The following is a 22,017-nucleotide window of genomic DNA, read 5'->3' on the forward strand; positions in this document are numbered from 1 at the left end:
ATCCACAGTGGGACCGAAAAGGCCTTTAGGGTCTAGTGAGCATCCAGGATCTTCAGCTTCTCACTGTCAGACAGCGTGGATAGGTTGAGCCATCAAGCTCTCTCCTGGGATATCATGAGTCCCATGGCTCTCCCTGACGCCTGGACAGTGGCTTTGAGCAGACGCAGGTTGAGGTCTGTTGTAATACAGATATCATCCCATAGACCCGGCTCTGGTGTGACCGCTAGCTCCTCCTGTAGCTCAGCCTGGTATGCAGAGAGCATGGAGGTGGTGCAGAGAGCCTTCACCGCTGTGGCAACCGACCTGTAGACCTTCTCTGTCGTAGAGGACTGGAAGTGCTCATACTTAGTAAGTAAGGTGTGGCCAGCCGAGGTTATGGAGGACTTCTGGCTGGGGTGTAGATGGGAAGCCACCAGGGATTCGATGGGGGGCATGTGGGCCAGCCCAATCCCTGTCATGTCAACACAGTCTAACATTGACCCACCCTGGACAGGGTTCTTGGAGGAGAAAGGTGTACTCCAGGTACGGGTAACCTCCTCCAGGCATTCTGGGAAGACTGGTAATAATTGCATGGCTGCCCATTTAGCTTTCGGTAGCCTCTTACCCTCGTAGCGGGACGTGGTGGTCTCTGCTTCTGTATTGGGCCAGGGAATCACCAGTTTATTAGCCGCATGTTTGCACACGTTCTGCAGGTCCACACCGAGAGCTGGTGGGGATTGCGCCCTGCCTGCGTGTTCTGTTTTGGATTCCCCAGCAGGAGGCTTGGTGGCCTGGCCTGAGGGGATGAAGGAATATTCGTCTCCAATCGAAGATTCCAAAAGGAAACTGTCGAAAAGCCCTGTGGAGTCCTCCAGCAGCGGGACCATGGTGTCGAGCTGGTCACCCCAGCTAGCGCTAGCCGTCGCTCCACGATCTCACATGGGGATATCCATCACCTCCGGTGCGCCGGTCCACATGTTAGGGTCCTGTTGACTCAGGCTAGCTTGGGGTGCTAGCCTGCGACAGAGGCTCTTCACGGTGAAGAAGGCACAGTGTGGACAGGAGCCAGGGGAGGCTAATCCTTCCTGGGCATGTTGTAGCCCAAAGTATGCGGAGCTTACCGAGTGGGTGTCCTTGGCCGATATCTTATTTCCACAGGAGCAGATTCGTGCTGGGAGCTTCTCCTCGTTTGGGGTGGGAGATGCCTTTGTCGCCATAGCTTGGATGCTATGTTTTTAGCTGTCAGAAAAAATAGCGTGGTAGGCTAGTCCGATAGCTAGCGATTAGCGTGGGTTATCTCCGACGATGGCACTCTGTGTGATACCATTTCCAAAAGGACATTTTAGAAAAGATAGCTTGGTGTAGCTAGTAAAAACTTTTCTTGTCAAAGTAAAAAAAAAAGCTAGCTAGCGTGGTGGCTAGCTTGCCAATGACTAGTCACTGTTTGGATACAGCTAACTTGGTCGTGAACGAGTTAGCCATGTCACAGCTGTACCCGTTACTCCCTCTAATAAATTTTCCTCTAGCTATGGTGAAGGGAAAGGAAAATTGTCACTACCGCTCAATTCCGAGAATAGTGCCCGGCGAGCGAGTTGTAAGCTCACGTCTGTGGACAGTTCAGCTATTTCTGGAAAAAGCAGTCGTGTCGAGGTAAGCTTTCTGAGGAAAAGCGAGAAGAGGTGTTTGAATGACTCAGAGACGCTGTGTCGAGCCCTTTATAGGGTAGGAGGGATACCCTTCCCTGACGCACGTCTCAACGTCCAGCCAATTATGGCTGGCGTAGTGTAACAAGGCTTCTGACAAATACACTGGGGGCATATTCCATAGTGAAATACCGAAACGAATACTTGAAAGAGAACCTTTTTATGTCTATTGCCACAACACAAGAAACTGTTTTATATTTGGCGTGCTTGCTGCCCAAATTCTGACCTTCCCAGCTGTAAATCCTTGGGATAAAACTTAATCCACAGCTATTTTTTAGAAGCTATTGATCCTCTGTGGCAAAATTACGCTCTCTTGTGTTTTTGAATGATTTTATTTGTCTGTTCAGACAGGAGAAATATAGTTTTGGGCATAGTTTTTTTTGTAGGCCTAATTCTGGCAAAATTATTTAAATGTATCAGGAGGTACTAAAGAACCTCCAGCATCTCTACGTCCCGCTGCTATGATTCTGCTGCAGTCCAATTCCCTGCTATGGCTCTTGGCTCCAGCCCTCGTCCCTCACCCGTAATTGCCAATCTTTGTTTTACTCTTACTAGCCGGCTGATAAATTCATATGAATTGATAGTCTTCAACACCAATACAATAAGTGGCAAATAACAGATAACTCTATTAACGTCTCTATATTCTATAAATGTTTTATATCATGCAATTATACCAACATATGCACGTAAATTGACCCAATTTCTTAGTCGAGCTCTTGACAATAGACATGATTAGCTATAAGAGCCGGGGCCCAAGAGGCCCACATATTCCCATTACCATCATTAATATTCCTATTACCCTCAGTGATTCTACATTACATGTGTGGGTGGAAATGGGTATTGTGTAAAGATTAAAGTTAAAGACGTATAACTTCATCTACACACTCACTTCGATAGTGTGATTTAAGTTGAGCCATCAGGGCACATTTTCACAGAGCATCTCAGAGAAGGAGTACTGATCTAGGGTCAGTTTTACATTTGAGATCATAATGAATAACATTATGGGGAGGGAGGGTCCTGATCCATTTCCATTTTAGTCATTTAGTAGACACTCTTATCCATAGCGATGTAGAGTTAGTGCATTCATCTTAAGATAGCTAATTGAAACAACCACATATCAAAGTTGTAGTAAGTACATTTTTCCTCAGAGAAGTTATCAGCAAAGTCAGTGCTAGTAGGAAAACAAAAGTGAAAGTTGTATTTCATATTTTGTGGGGGGGGGGGTAAGGCTGAGATATCTTATTTAAGATACTCTTTGAAGAGGTAGTGTTTCAGATGTTTCCAGCATCAGCGGGAAGCTGGTTCCACAATTGGGGTGCTAGGACAGAGAAGAGCTTTGACTGGGCTGAGCGGGAGCTGATCTACCATACGGATGGGATGGCCAAGGGACCAGAGGTGGCAGAACGGAGTACTCGGTTTGGGATGTAGGGTTTGAGCATAGCCTGAAGGTAGGAAGGGGCAGTTCCCCTTGCTGCTACATAGGCAAGCACCATGGTAGTATAGTGGATGCGAGTTTCGACTGGAAGCCAGTGGAGTGCACAGAGGAGCAGGGTGACGTGGGAGAACTTGGGAAGGTTGAACCACAGATGGGCTGTGGTGTTCTGTATAAGTTGCAGGGGTCTGATTGCACAAGCTGGGAGCCCAGCCAACAGAGTTGCGGTAGTCCAGAAAGGATATGATGAGTGCCTTTATTACGACATGAGCTGCTTCCTGTGTGAGGAAAAGTCGTACTCTAAGGATGTTGTATTGATTTTTTTTGTATTAAATAATAATTTCATCTTTATTTAACTAGGCAAGTCAGTTAAGAACAAATTCTTATTTACAATTACAGCCTATCGGTGAACATTGGGTTAACTGCCTTGTTCAGAGGCAGAACGATAGATTTCTACCTTGTCAGCTCGGGGATTCGATCCAGCAACCTTTCGGTTACTGGCCCAACGCTCTAACCACTAGGGTGCCTGCTGCCCCATAGAGCATGAACTTGCTGGAGTGAGTCACTGTTTTTCTGTTTGCAGAGAACGACAGGGTGTGTCCAGGGTCATGCCAAGATTCTTTGCACTCTGGAAGGGGGATACCGTGGAGTTGTCGACCGTGTTGGAGAGGTCTTGGAGCAGGCAGGCCTTCCCCGGGAATAAGAGCAGCTCCATTTGGTCGAGGTTGAGCTTGAGGTTGTAGTCTGACATCCAAGCTGAAATATCTGCCAGGCACGCAGAGATGCATGTCGCCACCTGGGTGTCAGAAGGGTCATGAGAAAAAGTAGTTTAGTGTTATACGCATAGCAATGATAGGTGAGACCATGCGAGGATATGACCGAGCCGAGTGACATGGTGTATAGAGAAAAGAGGAGAGAATCCAGAATCGAGCCCTGGAGGATACCAGTAGTGAAACCATGTGATGCAGACACAGATCATCTCCACGCCACCTGGTAAGAGCGACCTGCCAGGTAGGATGCAATCAAGGAGTGTGCAGAGCCTGAGACGCCCAGCCCTGAGAGGGTGGAGAGGAGGACCTGATGGTTCATGGTGTCAAGGCAGTGGATAGATCTAGGAGGATGAGAACAGAGCAGAGAAAGTCAGCTTTGGCAGAGCGGAGAACCTCTATGACACATAGGAGAGCAGTCTCCGTTGAGTGATCCATCTTTAAAGCCTGACTGGTTAGGGTCAAGAAGATATTTCTGAGAGAGTTAACGAGAGAGTTGGTCACAGACAGTGTTTTAGAAAGAAAAGATGGGATACCGGTCTGCAATGTTCCGTCTAATTGTTTCCGGCAATGAGCAAATTTCATGTCTTGTGAGTGAAAACTTTTGTGAGCATTCTGTGCAAATTCCTGTGCGCATTAACTGTGAACACTGAGGTTGTACCCACTTTAAGTTAAAGTTTCAGACACTGGCCAATTGGCTATTGTGGCTATTTGAGCATTATGTAGGCCTATCAGGGTGGCCTATCAACAAAACCAATGAAGCAAATGCCATAACATTTCCACATGGATATAGCTGTGGACTTTTAGGATATCCCCTACAATAGCCAATATGTGTGTCCAATGTAGGCCTACATTGAACTTTATAAAAACGTTATGCATGGCTTGACATTAATCGTTTTAGGACTGATGTTTTACTAGTCCGAAAGCTCAAATCACTTTATAAATATAAAAACATTTCTGTCACAAAATTGGCCAAATAGGTGACTGAAAGTTGCGATGTATTGTGTTATATGATGCAAAAAAATCATCATTATTACTATACAAGAATGTACACTACCGGTCAAAGGTTTGGGGCCACTTAGAAATGTCCTTGTTTTTGAAAGAAAAGCAAATGTTTTGTCTATTTAAAAGAACATAAAATTGATCAGAAATAGTGTAGACATTGTTAATGTTGTAAATTGCTATTGTAGCTGGAAACGGCAGATTTTTTCATGGAATATCTACATAGGGCCATTATCAGCAACCATCACTCCTGTGTTCCAATGGCACGTTGTGTTTGCTAATCCAAGTTTATCATTTTAAAAGGCTAATTGATCATTAGAAAACCCTTTTGCAATTATGTTATCACAGCTTAAAACTGTTGTCCTGATTAAAGAAGCAATAAAACTGGCCTTCTTTAGACTAGTATCTGGAGCATCAGCATTTGTGGGTTCGATTACAGGCTCAAAATGGCTAGAAACAATGACTTTCTTCAGAAACTCTTCAGTCTATTTTTGTTCTGAGAAATGAAGGCTATTCCATGCGAGAAATTGACAAGAAACTGAAGATCTTGTACAACGCTGTAGTGCCCCGGTGCACAACTGAGCAAGAGGACAAGTACATTAGAGTGTCTAGTTTGAGAAACAGACGCCTCACAAGTCCTCAACTGGCAGCTTCATTAAATAGTACCCGCAAAACACCAGTCTCAACGTCAACAGTGAAGAGGCGACTCCGGGATGCTAGCCTTCTAGGCAGAGTTGCAAAGAAAAAGCCAAATCTCAGACTGGCCAATAAAAAGAAAAGATTAAGATGGGCAAAAGAACACAGACACTGGACAGAGGAACTCTGCCTAGAAGGCCAGCATCCCGGAGTCGCCTCTTCACTGTTGACGTTGAGACTGGTGCTGAATTATCTCCAATAGATGGGCCAGCTACAAAGTCAAAATTGGCTATATCGTAGCTGCGTAAAAAACAAATGGGGGGGTGAGTGTGTGTGCCTGCCTGAATCTTTGTGTGTGTGCATGTGTGTCCAATCTAAAGTGCACCACAACCTGCAGCACCCTCTATCACACCCCAAAAGGACAGAGGACCAGGCTGCCATGGTCATCCAACAGTCCTGCTGACCCCATACCCTGAATACAAAGCTAGACTGGGGAGGCTTTTTTATTTATTTAATACATTTTACCTCTTTTTCTCCCCAATTCTGTGGTATTCAATTGGTAGTTGCAGTCTTGTCTCATCTCGGGAGAGGCGAAGGTTGAGAGCTGCGCATCCTTCGAAACACAACCCAGCCAAGCTGCTTCTTGACACAATGCCTGCTTAACCCAGAAGCCAGCAGCACCAATGTGTTGGAGGAAACACTGTACACCTGGCAACCGTGTCAGCGTGCATTGCACCCGGCCCAGCACAGGAGTCGCTCGATGGGACAAGAACATCCCTGCCGGCCAAACCCTCCCCTAACCCGGATGACGCTGGGCCAATTGTGCACCTCCCCATGGGTCTCCCGGTCACGGCCGGCTGTGACAGAGCCTGGACTCAAACCAGGATCTCTAGTGGCACAGCTAGCATTGCGGTGCAGTGCCTTAGACCACTGCGCCACATAGGAGGCCTGACATGACCTTGAGGATAGATCATAGATGAAAACAGCATGTGTTTCTCTCTCTCCCTCCCTCAAAGGCTAAGAATGGGCAACCACAGGAGGAAGTGAGAAAGAGATGGCACATGGGGGTCAACGCAGGCCTCACCCTGGCCCCCAACACTTTCTAAGTGGTGCTCGATGCATACAGAAAGCCAAAAGGTATAAACTCCTTCCCGTCTATTATCCTTTTGAATAGCCATTCCATTTTATCATGACTTTGATGTAGTGTCTTTCACCAGTCATATATAGGACTGCCTAAACCTGCTATGCATGGCTCACAATTGGTGATAAAGGTACCCCTCAAACTAAGACAGATTTTGGAGGGGGCTTAGTTGGGAAGAGAGGGCTACCTGCTTGACAGCTCACATCTAAGTACTAGAACCATTCCTTGGAGGATTTGACTGACTCCTTGGTTCGATATGTCTGCATGACAAAACTCCCATAGAGCCTATGGAGACCCGGGGCTAGGGGGTTGGCTTTCTTTGATCTCCCTCCCTCCGAGTTTCTCACGGCTCCCGGATGCCCAGGATCAAATGAACACTCAGCTGCCTAATGACCTAGCCAGGGCCCTGCCTCTGACAGCCAGGCCATGGGACTGGAACAGACTAGCTTCTTCTAAAGGCACGGGTCAGATTTTCAGGTCACGACTACTTTTCACCAGTATTCCCTCCTACGTTCTAACACAAACACCTCAAGCACACGCTGCTGAGCATGTACTGAAGATGCATTAATTAGTCATAGGATGTAATGTTTTTATCATGCTGTTATAGGCCCCCAGACTGTCATCAGCAATGCACTGTTGTGAGACGTGTCTGGTTGTCTGCGAACTCCGCAAGCGAGAGCAGAAGGTCTAACCTTGGAGCACTTTGCCTTTTAAAACACTGCAATCTCTTTTCCATTATTCAAGCCGCAATACTATGTGCTAAGTTTGCTGACATGCCTCTCGCTGTTGCAGACAGTTGTGGGTCCTTTGTTTAGAGATGTGATTTCTGTATTTCTGATTAATCAGCGATTCATGGATTGTCAGACTTCATTTTCTCTTTAGAAGCCGGTAACTTTTCATTTCCTGGATGTTATGCCAATCATAACACTGTTTGTCAGGGCTGGGAAGAGTTTGTTGCAAATTGCATCCTCCCTGGCTTCTTTCCTATTTTAAAGTGATTGTCCATCATTGTCGTAAGATGTACATTATATACATATTTGTTGAGGTGGACGGCACCAATATGATTTCTTAATGTAAATGTTCATTCAAATGTGTTGTTTAGTCCCCTCAGGCAACAGTGGACCTGGTGGTTTGGCTCATCTCTCTACTCAGGCTCAGCACTACTCTACACATGTTCAGAAGACACAGGGACACCTGGCCTGACAGGGAGATGCTGGAAGAAAGGAAAAACCCATACTCACTGAAATACTATTTCAGTTTTAATGTCTTATTTTTTAGCAGCAGAGCTCAAAACAAACGGACGCGTTGTGGTGGCGGCAGCCTTCGTCAGCATTTGGAGAGAAATATACATCCACCCATATTTATACATGACATCACATTGTAGAACTGCATTTCTTTTTTCAAAATCATTATTTACATATTTTTTCTACAGTTTTTCACAAGAGCTTCAAAGTGAAAATAAACAAAGAAAAGCACACTTGCTACTCACAGGAAGCAAACTAACAGGAGTTCTTCATAAAGGCCTCTAGGGCTCTCTGTTTGTAAGGCATGGATATAATATGCCTTTCTCTGTAAGGTACATTTTTCTCTATCACCTCCTCTCTGAAGTGCCTGTACAACTCCAGACAGGGAGATGGCAAGAATGGCAGGGTATTGGGCATTTCCTCGCCAGCGTAGGACGAAAATACACTATGTATACAAAAGTATGTGGACACCCCTTCAAATTAGTGGATTTGGCTATTTCAGCCACACCCGTTGCTGACAGGTGTATAAAAACGAGCACACAGCCATGAAATTTACATAGGCAAACATTGGCAGTAGAATTGCCTTACTGAAGAGCTCAGTGACTTTCAACATGGCACCATCACAGGATGCCACCTTTCCAATTAGTCAGTTCCTGAAATTTCTGCCCTGCTAGAGCTGCCAGGTCAACTGTAAATGTTGTTACTGTGAAGTGGAAACCTCTAGTAGCAACAACGGCTCAGCCGCAAAGTGGTAGACCACACAAGCTCCAAGTGCTGAAGCGTGTAGCTCATAAAAATCGACCTCACTAATGCTCTTGTGGCTGAATGGAAGCAAGTCCTCACAACAATGTTCCAACATCTAGTGGAAAGCCTTCCCAGAAGAGTGGAGGCTGTTAAAGCAGCAAAGGGGGGACCAACTCCATATTAATGCCCATGATTTTGGAATGAGATGTTCAACGAGCAGGTGTCCACATAATTATGGTCATGTAGTGTATTTTTGGTATCTCAGATTGTTCACATAGTACCTTCATAGTTGTTTGACATGATTTTTACATTTATATCACAAACCATTTATTTTATCATGTTGAAAGTGACCCTTTTTAGACCTATACTGTACTTGCCTCCTGTAAGATCCTATGATCTGTACATGATACAGACAACATCTGGTGTCATTGTGCTCCCTATAGTGTTCTCTCAAATATGTATTTCTAGATTCTGAAATGTCATTTTTTTAAATTCATTTATTCATCATAAAAAATATGAATATTCATATCCCAAAAGTTCCCTTTTTGATTTTGCTTATTTTTCGACATTGTTTGCAACAATATACTCTTCAAACACGTGAAATTTCCAGAGTTGTCTCTCTGGTACCTTTTGTAATATAACCAATTTTCTACATAGAAGTTGATGTTATAGGTCATTAACCAATCACAGCCTTCCTTTATTACGATTGCACATTCAGCAAATCACCAGCAGAGGGAGTCTTTGAATCAAATCAAATCAAATTTATTTTTATATAGCCCTTCGTACATCAGCTGATATTCTCAAAGTGCTGTACAGAAACCCAGCCTAAAACCCCAAACAGCAAGCAAAGCATGTGAAAGAAGCACGGTGGCTAGGAAAAACTCCCTAGGAAAAACTCCCTAGAAAGGCCAAAAACCTAGGAAGAAACCTAGAGAGGAACCAGGCTATGAGGGGTGGCCAGTCCTCTTCTGGCTGTGCAGGGTGGATATTAAAACAGAACATGGTCAAAATGTTAAAATGTTAAAATGTTCATAAATGACCAGCATGGTCAAATAATAATAATCATAGTAGTTGTCGAGGGTGCAACAAGCACGTCCGGTGAACAGGTCAGGGTTCCATAGCCGCAGGCAGAACAGTTGAAACTGGAGCAGCAGCACGGCCAGGTGGACTGGGGACAGCAAGGAGTCATCATACCAGGTAGTCCTGAGGCATGGTCCTAGGGCTCAGGTCCTCCGAGAGAAAGACAGAAAGAGAGAAAGAGAGAATTAGAGAGAGCATATTTAAATACACACAGGACACCGGATAAGACAAGAGAAATACTCCAGATGTAACAGACTGACCCTAGCCCCCCGACACATAAACTACTGCAGCATAAATACTGGAGGCTGAGACAGGAGGGATCAGAAGACACTGTGGCCCCATCCGATGATACCCCGGACAGGGCCAAACAGGCAGGATATAACCCCACCCACTTTGCCAAAGCACAGCCCCCACACCACTAGAGGGATGTCTCCAACCACCAACTTACCGTCCTAAGACAAGGCCGAGTATAGCCCACAACGATCTCCGCCATGGCACAACCCAAGGGGGGGGGGCGCCAACCCAGACAGGAAGACCACGTCAGTGACTCAACCCACTCAAGTGACGCACCCCTCCCATGGACGGCATGGAAGAACACCAGTAGGCCAGTGACTCAGCCTCTGTAAAAGGGTTAGAGGCAGAGAATCCCAGTGGAAAGAGGGGAACCGGCAAGGCAGAGACAGCAAGGGCGGTTCGTTGCTCCAGCCTTTCCGTTCACCTTCACACTCCTGGGCCAGACTATACTTAATCATAGGACCTACTGAAGAGATAAGTCTTCAGTAAAGACTTAAAGGTTGAGACTGAGTCTGCGTCTCTCACATTGGTAGGCAGACCATTCCATAAAAATGGAGCTCTATAGGAGAAAGCCCTACCTCCAGCCGTTTGCTTAGAAATTCTAGGGACAATTAGGAGGCCTGCGTCTTGTGACCGTAGCGTACGTGTAGGTATGTACGGCAGGACCAAATCGGAAAGATAGGTAGGAGCAAGCCCATGTAATGCTTTGTAGGTTAGCAGTAAAACCTTGAAATCAGCCCTTGCCTTAACAGGAAGCCAGTGTAGGGAGGCTAACACTGGAGTAATATGATCAAATTTTTTGGTTCTAATCCTTTTTCCTATTCACTGTTTTGGTTGTGCTCATAAAATGTATTCTACTTTCAGATTTAGCAGAGAGCTCAATCTGGAAATTTTACGTACTTGTAGAGTATATTGTTCCAAACAATATGTCTTAAAATAAAAAAGATTACTTTTGAGATATCCATATAAATATCTGTAATGTTAATTAAATAAAATGTTTTATTTCAGAATCAGTATACTCCATATTTTAGAGCACACTATAAGGAGTATAATGACACCAAGATGCTTGCGTAATCGACATTTTATGAACATGAACTATTTAGTAGTAATTACTTTAAATAAGTTTCTATGAATGTTTGATAAATCCTGTTGGGGATAGGGGGCAGTATTTGCACGGACGGATAAAAAAACGTACCCGATTTAATCTGGTTACTACTCCTGCCCAGTAACTAGAATATGCATATAATTGTTTGATTTGGATAGAAAACACCCTAAAGTTTCTAAAACTGTTTGAATGGTGTCTGTGAGTATAACAGAACTCATATGGCAGTCAAAACCCTGAGACAAATCCTGACAGGAAACTGAAATCTGATGTGTGGATATCACTTCAAACATTTGCCATTGAAACACACAGGGGCTTGTGAATCATTTACCACTTTCTATGGCTTCCACTAGATGTCCCCAATCTTTACAAAGTGGTTTGAGTCTCCTACTATCAAAATTGACTGAAAGAGAGGATGTTTATCTTGGTCACAGGGGATGGGCCATTACCATTGTGACATCGGCGCCCATGGGTACTCTCCCTTTTCGAAACGTTTTGAAAGACAATGCAACTGTCCCAATGGAATATTATTGAAGCCCTGGTTGAAAAAGCCCCTAAAGATTTATGTTATACAACGTTTGAACGAACTTAAATATATTTTTTTTGCTCATTCCTGACGACAAGTCAGACGCACACGGTACATTTTCACTACCCTTCGGAGCGCGCTAACACTATTGGGACAAAAATTATTAACTTTTTTGAACAAAACTACATTTGTTATGGACCTGGGATTCTTAGAAGTGCATTCCATTCTGATAAAGATAATCAAAGGTAAGGGATTATTTACAATAGTATTTTTGATGGTTGATCGTTCCAAGATGGCTCCAACATTTATAGCCTAGACTTTTTTTCTGGGCATACCACGTCGTTTATTGCAAAGTGTGATTTCCCAGTAAAGTTATTTTTAAATCTGGCAAAGAGATGGCATTCAAGACATGTTAATCTATAAGTCTTTGAATGACAATATTACATTTTAACAATGTTTTCGAATAGTAATTTTGTAAATTGTAGCGCTGATTCATCGGAAGCATTTGAGGGAAAAGATTTTCTGAACATCATGCGCCGATGTAAAATGCTGTTTTTATATATAAATATGAACTTTATCGAACAAAAAATGCATGTGTTGTGTAACATGATGTCCTAGGAGTGTCATCTGATGAAGGTTGTCAAAGGTTAGTGCTGCATTTAGCTGTGTTTTGGGTATTTGTGATGCATGCTAGTTGCTTTGAAAATGGCTGTGTGATTATTTCTGGCTGGGTACTCTGCTGACATAATCTAATGTTTTGCTTTTGCTGTAAAGCCTTTTTAAAATCGGACAACGTGGTTCGATTCAGGAGAGGTGTATCTATAAAACGGTGTAAAATAGTCATATGTTTGAGAAATTGAAGTTATAGCATTTATGAGGTTTTGCATTTAGCGCGACGCGATTCCACTGGCTGTTGATTAGGGTGGGACGCAAGCGTCCCACTGGCCCAGACAGGATAAGTGAGGCCTTAGGACATTTTGAAGCCAATCTGACCTATGTGGTTTATATACATTTTTAGTTAATTCTACTTGAGTTCCCTTGTTTACTGGTACTGAACATCATTAGTGGGAGGTTTTTCAGGGTACGGTTGATATGTAGCAGTAAAACCAGCCTTCCATCAAGATTCCATAACACACTGAAGTATTAATACATCAAAAAGATCTGCCATCACGGTGGGGGAATAACATACAACCAGGGCTGTCGAAATAGCCAAAGGAACCATTTATTATTTAGCATTGCCCAAACAAACACTTTTCTAATACATAATGGGGATGGGCCTGGTGAATTGTATTCCCTCAAATTCCTAGACATAGCTATAGATTCAAGGACAGACACTCCATGATATAAAAATGATTGTTTTAACCATGTTTTGAGACTATATAGTGTTTATTTACATTACTTTATTTACAAACATTGGAGTAAATTAATCTTATAATTTGGGTTCTGATGGATACAGTGCCTTCAGAAAATGTTCACATCCCTTGTCTTTTTCCACATTTTGTTGTTACAGCCTGAATTTAAAATGCATTCAATTTAGAGTTTGTATCACTGATCTACACACAATACCACATAATGTCAAAGTGGAATTGTGTTTTTAGAAATGTTTACAAATTAATTAAGAATGAAAATCTGAAATGTTATGGCAGGCCTAAATAAGTTCAGGAGTAAAAATGTGCTTAATAGGGGGCAGTATTGACACGGCTGGATAAAAAACGTACCCGATTTAATCTGGTTACTACTCCTGCCCAGTAACTAGAATATGCATATAATTAATATAATTATTGGCTTTGGATAGAAAACACCCTAAAGTTTCTAAAACTGTTTGAATGGTGTCTGTGAGTATAACAGAACTCCTATGGCAGGCCAAAACCTGAGAAGATTTCAAGCAGGAAGTGGCCTGTCTGAGAAGTAGTGTTTCATCTTGGCTCTTTTTATTGAAGACTCAGGATCTGTGCAATAACGTGACACTTCCTACGTCTTCCATAGGGTCTCAGAGCCCGGGAAAACGTTGAACGATATCGAGGCAGGCTCTGGCTGAAACACGTTATCGCTTTTGGCAAGTGGCCGCTCAGAGTACTATGGGCTTAGGCGCGTGCCCGCTTCGACCGAATGCTTTCTTTTCCTTTGTCTGTTTATCTAAACGCAGATTCCCGGTCAGAATATTATCGTTTTTTTATGAGAAAAATGGCATAAAAATTGATTTTAAACAGCGGTTGACATGCTTCGAAGTACGGTAATGGAATATTTAGAATTCTTTTGTCACGAATTGCGCCATGCTCGTCACCCTTATTTAGCCTTTAGGATAGTGTCTAGAACGCACGAACAAAACGCCTCTGTTTGGATATAACGATGGATTATTTTGGACCAAACCAACATTTGTTATTGAAGTAGAAGTCCTGGGAGTGCATTCTGACGAAGACAACAAAGGTAATAACATTTTTCTTATAGTAAATCTGACTTTGATGAGTGCTAAACCTGCTGGGTGTCTAAATAGCTAGCCCTGTGATGCCGGGCTATCTACTGAGAATATTGCAAAATGTGCTTTCACCGAAAAGCTATTTTAAAATCGGACATATCGAGTGCATAGAGGAGTTCTGTATCTATAATTCTTAAAATAATTGTTATGCTTTTTGTGAACGTTTATCGTGAGTAATTTAGTAAATTCACCGGCAGTGTTCGGTGGGAATGCTAGTCACATGCTAGTCACATGCTAATGTGAAAAGCTGGGTTTTTGATATAAATATGAACTTGATTGAACAAAACATGCATGTATTGTATAACATAATGTCCTAGGGTTGTCATCTGATGAAGATCATCAAAGGTTAGTGCTACATTTAGCTGTGGTTTGGGTTTATGTGACATTATATGCTAGCTTGAAAAATGGGTGTCTGATTATTTCTGGCTCGGTACTCTGCTGACATAATCTAATGTTTTGCTTTCGTTGTAAAGCCTTTTTGAAATCGGACAGTGTGGTTAGATTAACGAGAGTCTTATCTTTAAAATGGTGTAAAATAGTCATATTTTTGAAAAATTGAAGTAAGATCATATCTAAGGTATTTGAATAACGCGCCACAGGATTCAACTGGCTATGGACTCACTCTGATTTTTGAATGACTACCTCATCTCTATACCCCACACATACAATTATCTGTAAGGTCCCTCAGTCTAGCAGTGAATTTCAAAGATAGATTCAAAGACCAGGGAGATTTTCCAAAGGTTTGCAAAGAAGGGCACCTATTGGTATAAAACATTTGAAAAAAGAAGCAGACATTGAATATCACTTTGAGCATGGTGCAGTTAATATTTACACTTTGAATCGTGTATCAATACACCCAGTCACTACAAAGATACAGGTGTCTTTCCTAAATCAGTTGCCGGAGAGAAATGAAACTGCTCAGGGATTTCACCATAATAAGGCCAATGGGGATTTTTAAAACAGTTACAGAGTTTAATGGCTGTGATAGGAGATAACTGAGGATGGATCAACAACATTGTAGTTATTCCACAATACTAACATAAATGACAGAGTGAAAAGAAGGAAGCCTTTTCAGAATAAAATGCATCCTGCTAGCAATAAGGCACTAAAGTAATACTGTAATAAATGTGGCAAAGAAATTAACCTTTTTGTCCCGAATACAAAGCATTATGTTTGTGGCATCCAACATAACACATCACTGAATAGCACTCTTGATATTTTCAAGAATGGTAGTGTCTTCATCATGTTATAGGTATGCTTGTCATCGGCAAGGACTATAGAGATTTTTAGGATAAAAATAAATGGAATAGAGCTAATCACAGGCGAAATCCTAGAGGAAAACTTTGTTCAGTCTGCTTTCCAACAGACACTGGGAGACAAATGCATCTTTCTGCAGGACAATTACCAGAAACACGAGGCCAAATACACACTGGAACTGCTTACCAAGACTTAATGTTCCTGAGTGGCCTAATTACAGTTTTTTAAATCAGCTTGAAAATATATGGCAAGACTTGAAAATGTCTTGTCTAGCAATGATCAACAACCAACTTTAGTTTTTTAGAGCATAATGGGAAAATATTGTACAATCCAGGTGTGCAAAACTCTTATAGACTTACCCAGAAAGACTCACAGCAGTAATCGCTGCCAAAGGTGATTCCAACATGTATTAATTCAGGGGTTGAATACTTTTCTAATCAAGATATATTAGTGTTTTTTTCCCTTTTATTTCATATTAGAGTTTTCTTCCACTTTGACATTACAGAGTATACAGAAAATACCCGAGCCCTCAAGCAAGCTTTTAGAAAATTGGAACGAAATGGCGCTCCACCAAACTGGAAGTCTTCCGACTAGTTTGGAAAGACAGTACCGTACAATATCGAAGAGCCCTCACTGCTGCTCGATCATCCTATTTTCCAACTTAATTGAGAAGAATAAGAACAATCCAAAATGTATTTTTGGTACTGTCGCAAAGCTAACTAAAAAGCATTCCCCAAGAGAGGATGGCTTTCACTTCAGCAGTGATAAAGCTTATACTGGACCCTATTCCAACTAAACTACTGAAAAAGCTGCTTCCTGTGCTTGGCCCTCTTATGTTGAACATAATAAATGGCTCCCTATCCACCGGATGTATACCAAACTCACTAAAAGTGGCAGTAATAAAGCCTCTCTTAAAAAAGCCAAACCTTGACCCAGAAAATATTTAAAAAATATCAGCCTATATCAAGTCTCCCATTCCTCTCAAACATTCTGGAAAAAGCTGTTGAGCAGAAACTCACTGCCTTCCTGAAGACAAACAATGCATACGAAACGCTTCAGTCTGGTTTTAGACCCCATCATAGCACTGAGACTGCACACGTGAAGGTGGTAAATTACCTTTAAATGGCATTAGACCAAGGCTTTACATCTGTCCTCATGCTCCTAACCTTAGTGCTGCTTTTGACACCATCGATCACCACATTCTTTTGGAGAGATTGGAAACCAAAATTGGTCTACACAGACAAGTTCTGGCCTGATTTAGATCTTATCTGTCGGAAAGACATCCGTTTGTCTCTGTGGATGGTTCGTCCTCTGACAAATCAACTGTACGTTTTGGTGTTCCTCAAGGTTCCGTTTTAGGACCACTATTATTTTCACTATATATTTTACCTCTTGGTGATGTCATTTGGAAACATAATGTTAACGTTCACTGCTATGCGGACGATACACAGCTGTACACTTCGATGAAACATGGTGAAGCCTCAAAATTGCCCTCCCTGGAAGCCTGTGTTTCAGATATAAGGAAGTGGACTCGGACAAAACAGAGATGCTAGTTCTAGGTCACAAGAAACAACGAGATCTTCTGTTGAATCTGACAATTCATCTTGATGGATGTACAGTCGTTTCAAATAAAATTGTGAAGGACCTCGGTGTTACTCTGGACCCTGAACTCTTTTTTGACAAACATATCAAGACTATTTCAAGGACAGCTTTTTTCCATCTTCGTAACATTGCAAAAATCTAAAACTTTCTGTCCAAAAATGATGCAGAAAGGTTAATCTATGCATTTGTCACTTCTAGATTAGACTACTGCAATGCTCTACTTTCTGGCTTCCCGGATAAAGCACTAAATACATTTCAGTTAGTGCTAAACACTAGAACCAACACATTTGATCATATTGCTCCAGTGCTAGCCTCTCTAAATTGGCTTCCTGTAAAGGCTAGGGCTGATTTCAAGGTTTTACTGCTAACCTACAAAGCATTATATGGGCTTACTCGTACCTATGTCTCCGATTTGGTCCTGCCGTACATACCTACACGTACGTTACGGTCACAAGATGCAGACCTATTTATTGTCCCTAGAATTTCTAAGCAAACAGCTGGAGGAAGGGCTTTCTCCTATTGAGCTACATTTTTATGGAAAACATTTACTATGCTCAGCCTTGTCTCAGGGTAGTAAGTTGGTGGTTTGAAGATATCCCTCTAATGGTGTGGGGGCTGTGCTTTGGCAAAGTGTGTGGGGTTATATCCTGCCTGGTTGGCCCTGTCCAGGGGTATTGTCGGACAGGGCCACAGTATCTCCCGACCCCTTCTGTCTCAGTCTCCAGTATTTATGGTGCAATAGTTTGTGTCAGGGGGCTAGGGTCAGTCTGTTATGTCTTGAATATTTGTCTTGTCTTATCCGGTGTCCTGTGTGAATTTAAGTATGCTCCCTCTAATTATCTCCCTCTCCCTAGTCCTGAGCCCTGGGACCATGCCTCAGGACTACCTGGCCTGCTGACTCCTTCCTTTCCCCAGTCCACCTGGTCATGCTGCTGCTCCAGTTTCAACTGTTCTGCCTGCGGCTATGGAACCCTGACCTGTTCACCGGACGTGCTACCTTGTCCCGGACCTGCTGTTTTTGACTCTCTTTCTCTACCGCATCTTCTGTCTCTAACTCTGAATGCTTGGCTACGAAAAGCCAACTGACATTTACTCTTGAGGTGCTGACCTGTTGCACCCTCTACAACCACTGTGATTATTATTATTATTATTATTATTATTATTATTATTATTATTTGACCCTGTTGGTCATCTATGAACATTTGAACATCTTGGCCATGTTCTGTTATAATCTCAACCCGGCACAGCCAGAAGAGGACTGGCCACTACTCAGAGCTTGGTTCCTCTCTAGGTTTCTTCCTAGGTTCCTGCCTTTCTAGGCAGTTTTTCCTATCCACCGTGCTTCTACAGTGCCTTGCAAAAGTATTTATCCCCCTTGGCATCTTTCCTATTTTGCTGCATTACAACCTGTAATTTAAATAGATTTTTATTTGGATTTCATGTAATGGACATACACAAAATATTCCAAATTGGTGAAGTGAAGAAAAGAAATGTGGTGAGTGCATATGTATTAACCCCTTTGCTATGAAGCTCCAAAATAAGATCTGGTGCAACCAATTATCATCAGAAGTCACATACTTTGTTAGATTGCACACAGGTGGACTTTATTTAAGTGTCACATGATCTCAGTATATATACACGTGTTCTGAAAGGCCCCGAAGTCTGCAACACCACTATCTAAGGGTTACCACCAAGCAAGCGGCACCATGAAGACCAAGGAGCTTTCCAAACAGGTCAGGGACAAAGTTGTGGAGAAGTAAAGATCAGGGTTGGGTTATAAAAAAAATATCTGAAACTTCAAACATCCCATGAGGCACCATTAAATCCATTACTAAAAAATGGAAAGAATATGGCACCACCACAAACCTGCCAAGAGAGGGCCACCCACCAAAACTCATAGACCAGGCACGGAGGTCATTAATCAGAGAGGCAACAAAGAGACCAAAGATAACCCTGAAGGAGCTGCAAAGCTCCACAGCCGAGATTGGAGTATCTGTCCATAGGACCACTTTAAGCAGTACACTCCATAGAGCTGGGCTTTACGGAAGAGTGGCCAGATAAAAGCCATTGCTTAAAGAAAAAAATAAGCAAACACGTTTGGTGTTCGCCAAAAGGCATGTGGGAGACTCCCCAAATATATGGAAAAAGGTACTGGTCAGATGAGACTGATGAGAAGTTTAGCTTTTTGGCCATCAAGGAAAACGCTATGTCTGGCTCAAACCCAACACCTCTCATCACCCCGAGAACACATCCCCACAGTGAAGCATGGTGGCAGCATCATGCTGTGGGAATGTTTTTACATCGGCAGGGACTGACAAACTGGTCGGAATTGAAGGAATGATGGATGGCGCTAAATACAGGGAAATTCTTGAGGGGAACCTGTTTCAGTCCTCCAGAGATTTGAGACTGGGACAGAGGTTAACCCTCCAGCGGGACAATTACCCTAAGCATACTGCTAAAGCAACACTCGAGTGGTTTAAGTGGAAACATTTAAATGTCTTGGAATGGCCTAGTCAAATCCCAGACCTCAATCCAATTGAGAATCTGTGATATGACTTAAAGATTGCTGTGCACCAGTGGATCCATCCAACTTGAATGAGCTGGAGCAGTTTTGCCTTGAAGAATGGACAGAAATCCCAGTGGCTAGATGTGCCAAGCTTATAGAGACATACCCAAAGAGACTTGCAGCTGTAATTGCGGAAAAGGTGGCTCTACAAAGTATTGACTTTGGGGGGTGAATAGTTATGCACGCTCAAGTTCAGTTTTTTGTCTTATTTCTTGTTTGTTTCACAATAAAAATATTTTGCATCTTCAAAGTGGTAGTCATGTTGTGTAAATCAAATGATACAACCCCCCCAAAAAATCTATTTTAATTCCAGGTTGTAAGGCAAGAAAATAGGAATAATTCCAAGGGGGGTGAATACTTCCGCAAGCCACTGAACAGCTGCATTGCTTGCTGTTTGGGGTTTTAAGCTGGGTTTCTGTGTAGCACTCTGTGACTTCGGCTGATGTATAAAGCGCTTTATAAATACATTTCATTGATTGATATTTTGTATTTTAATCCCATTTTGTAATAACAAAATGTGGAAAAAATAGGACACTGTATATCAGTTCAACACAGCTCATGACGCATTCATAAGTTATATTCTTCAAGAATCAATGGGTACATATAATAATAGTAATTTGTATTATTATTTATTTAACTATTGTAGTCCTCCTCATTCTGTCCGGAAAGCAAACATAGGCTGATGTATTGAATTCAAAATACACTAGCTAGCTATCTTGGAAATTTCGCTAGCTAGCTATCTTGAGAAAGATGATTTGCCCTGAATTCACAGGCAGGAAAAAAATGTATGTAATCCAGACTTAACCTATACACATTTGGCTATACAAAATAAAAAATGAATTAAAAACATTCAAACCAAAAATGATTAAATATTTACAAAATGTACCAGAGCGCTCTGCCTAGTCAACTTCTAAATCCCAAAATGCACTGCACTGCACTGCTTAATTGCAATCATCCTGCTGTTATAGAAAAACATCACCTGTTTATTTGCAAATTAACATCACCTGTTTATTAAAAAATTAGTTAGTTATCGACCAGTGCTATGATAGCTTGTAGGTGGATCGCTGATTTCAGTGTCAGCGTTGATGTAGATTAATTGAGTAGGAAGGAGAGACTGGGTTGGTAATGGAAGCAGTAATACCTAATTGCACATGCTCACTCTGGTTCACTCGCTTCCTTCTCTCTGGTCCCCATGTGAGCGCAAGGTGGGGGATGAGAGCCGAGTGGAGAGTGGTCTCCATTGTGACAGGCATCCGTCGGCAGTGCAACTGGCCCAAAGCATGGAGAAGGACCTGCTCCGTCTGCTGGCTGAAGTCTGCTTAATCAATTCTGAGGTCAGATGACCATCTTTGGCCCTTGACCCCTTTTCCCAAATATGCTGAGTCTACATCTTTCAGCTCTCCTGACCACACACTAAAGTCACCACGACCTTTCTATACATACATTAAATGATTCTATTGATGCAAGTAAGTAAAAAGTGACAAAGAAAGCCCAATATTAGCAGAAGAGTAGATGCTGTGATTTCTGTGATTTAATCAGATTGAGCCCTGAGGTGCAGGTGTTGATGTGCTTCGTTCTTGTTCACTCTTCTTGATATTTTGATGCAGCATTATTCTGCTCCTCAGACTGTGTGATTCAACAGACCCATCGGACCTCCAGCGCCAAGCTTTTAATAAGTCTTCAGAGATATTAACTTGACAGCGCTTTGAAGAAAAGACAAACATAACAATCTAGAAAAAAAGGGATGAGCTAGTCGAATTCTGAATTGGAGCATCTACATATTTTATAATCTCCCTCTCTTTGTCCTAAGAGAATAGGTTCCCTTTGTTTTTAGAGAGCTTGACTCTTCAAAAGGTACCACTTAATGTGGTGATACAAATGTAAGAGTTTCACCTCAGTTGTTAGCCAAGCAGGCACAGCAGTTATAATCATTGTTTTTCTGAATCCACCAATTCTGCTGCCTTTGATCCAATCAGAGTTTTGATGACTATGGCTATGTGGCTGCCTGTTTGTCTCTTTGCTATTTGCTGGGAGGTGTTATGCACTCCATGGAGGCAGAGTTAAGGTGAAGAGATACGCATGCACACAAGCACACATAGTTGGGGAGTAACGGATTACATGTCATCTGTTATATGTAACTGATTACAAAAAACTAACTGTAATCCGTTATATTTCCAGCAAAAATATTGTAATCGGATTACAGATACTGTACATTGGAAAATGTAGATAATTACTTCCAAATTCAGAAAGGATGTTTGTGAAAAAAGTATTTGCCAACTTTCTGTTCTCTCAATGACATTCAAATCAGCATTGAAAAAATGTGCAAGTTTAAGTTTGTTCCATCTGAGCAAGTCTCACAGGTCAGAGACCATTATGATGACGCACCAAATGTGTTTGATGGATTGCGGGAAAAAAGCAGGAACAGGCTTTTGTAGGCTACGGTCCAAGTTCTGTTTTCTAATGGTC

Source organism: Salmo salar, chromosome ssa18, assembly GCF_905237065.1.
Source record: "Salmo salar chromosome ssa18, Ssal_v3.1, whole genome shotgun sequence".
NCBI lineage: Eukaryota > Metazoa > Chordata > Actinopteri > Salmoniformes > Salmonidae > Salmo > Salmo salar.